This window comes from Arachis duranensis, chromosome 2 (assembly GCF_000817695.3).
Source record: "Arachis duranensis cultivar V14167 chromosome 2, aradu.V14167.gnm2.J7QH, whole genome shotgun sequence".
Classification (NCBI taxonomy): domain Eukaryota; kingdom Viridiplantae; phylum Streptophyta; class Magnoliopsida; order Fabales; family Fabaceae; genus Arachis; species Arachis duranensis.
The window spans coordinates 42,375,984-42,379,094 of NC_029773.3; the positions used below are offsets into that span (position 1 = coordinate 42,375,984).

The 3,111-nt window shown below is 40.8% G+C and overlaps 1 non-coding gene across 1 annotated transcript; it reads left to right on the plus strand.

Annotated features, from left to right (window-relative positions):
* Positions 1-288: 288 nt before the first annotated feature.
* On the plus strand, positions 289-392 carry LOC127745056 (small nucleolar RNA R71). The gene has a single exon (XR_008006246.1). It is a non-coding gene; the product is annotated as a small nucleolar RNA R71 (small nucleolar RNA).
* The last annotated feature ends 2,719 nt before the right edge of the window (positions 393-3,111 follow it).

Below are 3,111 nucleotides of genomic sequence, written 5' to 3' on the forward strand. Positions count from 1 at the left end.
ATACTAAAAACAATGCCAAAAAGCGTATAAATTATCCGCTCATCAACCAATATGGCATTCAGAGCATAAATTTCAAGAACTCCCCTTTTCTGAGGTGTCCCATTACTCACAAGATTCCTCTCAGAGGTGTACATGAATTGTTTATTTGCAACCATGTCAATGAGTTCTTGAGCTTCTGCAAGCGTTTTCTTTAGGTGAATGGATCCACCTTAAGAATGGTCTAGTGACATCTTGGAAAGCTCAGATAGACCATCATAGAATATATCCAAAATGGTCCATTCTGAAAGCATGCCAGAAGGACACTTTTTGGTCAACTGCTTGTATCTTTCCCAAGCTTCATAGAGGGATTCACCATCTTTTTGCTTGAAGGTCTGAACATCCACTCTAAGCTTGCTCAGCTTTTGAGGAGGAAAAAACTTGGCCAAGAAGGCCGTGACTGATGACAAGTCATCATATACCCATTTTTCAAGCTAATTTCACTTGTTTTGTTAGCATTTATGCACTTTCTTGCATCCTAAGTAAGTGATTTGGAGTGAAAATGCATAACTTCTCTAAATCAAGCAACCACCATGAAATTAATGTTAAATCATGAGGTTTAAGCTAATTTTGATTGAATTTTAATTGATTTATAAGCCTCTTGAATTTAGTGATACTTTGAGTGGTTGTTTGGTTTATTATAGGTGAAGAAAAGAAAAGAAAATGAAAAGCGTGGCCTAAGAAGCGTAACACAAGAAAAGGAAAGCGTGGCCAAAGAGGAGAGAAGCGTGCCACATTGCAATGGGAGAAGCAGCATTGCCCTCCACAAGGGCAGAATGCCCTCTAGGAGGGCAGCACTAAGTGACCAAGCCAAGGAAGGCAACCTTGCCCTGCCCACTCTAAGGGCAGAGCACAAAATGGTGCCTTAGAGCCAAGAGAAGCAAACTCTGCCCTGCCCTTGTGGAGAGCAGAATCGGGCATCTCAAGGAAAGAAATCAAGAAAAAAAGGTCACCCATGCATGCCACAAGGTTCGAACAAAGAACCATGAGGAAGCCAAGCCTTGAGACCCACTATCGTGCCAAGAAGCCAAAAAAATAAAATAGCGTGTTTGCACTCTCCCAGGTTCGAACCCGAGACGTGAAGGAAGGAACCTTGCCCTGCCCTTGGCACGGGCAGGGCAGAAATTGGAATGGCGCACCAACTTTGCCCCCTGGCAGCACCAACCGCACGCACAACGCCCCCTGGCGCACCAAACCTTTCCTGCCCTGCCCTTGGCGCGGGCAGGGCAGCGTCCCACGCACCAATGCTCTTCCTGGCGCACCAAAGTTCCTTCTGGCAGCACCAACGCACGCCCACCTCACATTCTAGCGCATCAGCTTTCCCGCTCTGCCCTTGGCGCGGGCAGGGCAGCTTCTGGCGCACCAAACTCGTGCCAAACGCGAACCATGGCCGCACCAACTCGCACATGGCCGCACCAAATCCACGCACCAAGCTTTATTTTTCTGCCCTGCCCTCCACAAGGGCAGGGCAGCCTCCTGGGAGTGACTTTTTGGGCCAAAATTCAAATTAAAAATTCATTTGAATTCATTTCTTCACCAATTCAAAAGCCCATCCAAATCCCATTATCCAAGAATAGAAAGTGTATAAATAGGACTTAGTTTGATGTAATTAAGACTGGAAGCGACCTTTATTTTGAGCTTTTGAATTTTTACTCTTATTTTTTGAGAGCTTTTGAATTTCCTTTGTCTTTGAGCTTTCTTGAGAGACTTGTCCGAGAACTAAGAGGATCAAGGGAGAATTGAATGATCTCCTTCCTCATTCCCCTTGGGCAATTCTTGCAATTTACTTCTTCTTTGTTTAGATCCTACAATTCCATTCCTCAATTCTCTTTTATATTCAAGTCATTTATCTTTCTTGCCATTTAAGTTACTGCAATTTAAGTTTCTTGCACTTTAAGTTTCAGTCATTTACTTTCTTGCTCTTTAAGATTCTGCACATTTACAATTCTGTTCTTCAATTTACTGCACTTTTCCCTTCCCCCTTTACATTTAATGTCATTTACTTTCTGTTAAACACAAATCACTCAACTAAAACTTGATTCGCTTGACTAAATCACCCACTAAACTAAAATTGCTCAATCCTTCAATCCCTGTGGGATCGACCTCACTCATGTGAGTTATTATTACTTGATGCGACCCGGTACACTTGCCGGTGAGTTTTGTGTTGGATCGTTTTCCACACATCAGTGACCAGCTTATCCCAAGAGTCCAGGCTATCTTTTAGGATGTGAGTCCAACTATGTTCTAGCTCTGTCTCTTACAGCAAAGGAAAAAGCATGAGCCTGTAGACTTCAGGATCTACTCCATTAGTCTTAACAGTATCATATATCTGCAAGAATTCAGTTAAAAACTAATAGGGATTTTCTGATGGAAGTCAATGGAACTTGCATTTTTGTTGCATTAGAGCAACTAATTGAGGCTTCAGCTCAAAATTGTTTGCTCCAATGGCAGGGATTGAGATGCTTCTTCCATAAAAATTGGAAGTAGGTGTAGTATAATCACCAAGCATCCTCCTTGCGCCTCCACCATTGTTATTGGGTTCGGCCATATCTCTTTCTTTTTCGAGATTCTCTGTAAGGTTTTCTCTGGATTGTTGTGCTTTAGCTTTTCTTAGCTTCTTCTTCAGAGTTCTTTCAGGTTCAGGATATACTTCAACAAGAATGTCTTTGTCCTTGCTCCTGCTCATACGAAAAAGAATAGAACAGAAAAGAAGAGAAATCCTCTATGTCACAGTATAGATATTCTTTTATGTGAGTAGAAGAAGAAAAGAATAGAAGAAGGATGAGAAAAATTCGAACATAGAGGAGAAGCGAGAGTTCGAATTTTTAGATGAAGAGAAGTGTTCGTAATTGAATAAATAAATAGAAGAAGATGAGAGAAAGAGAGAAATTCGAAAATTATTTTTGAAAAATAGTCAGTGATTTTCGAAAATTAAGAGAAGAAATAAAATTAAAATTAAAATTTGAAACAATTAGTTAATTAAAAGAATTTTGAAAAAGAGGGAGGTAATTTTCGAAAATTAGAGAGAGGAAAGTAGTTAGGTGGTTTTGAAAATGATAAGAAATAGTAAAACAA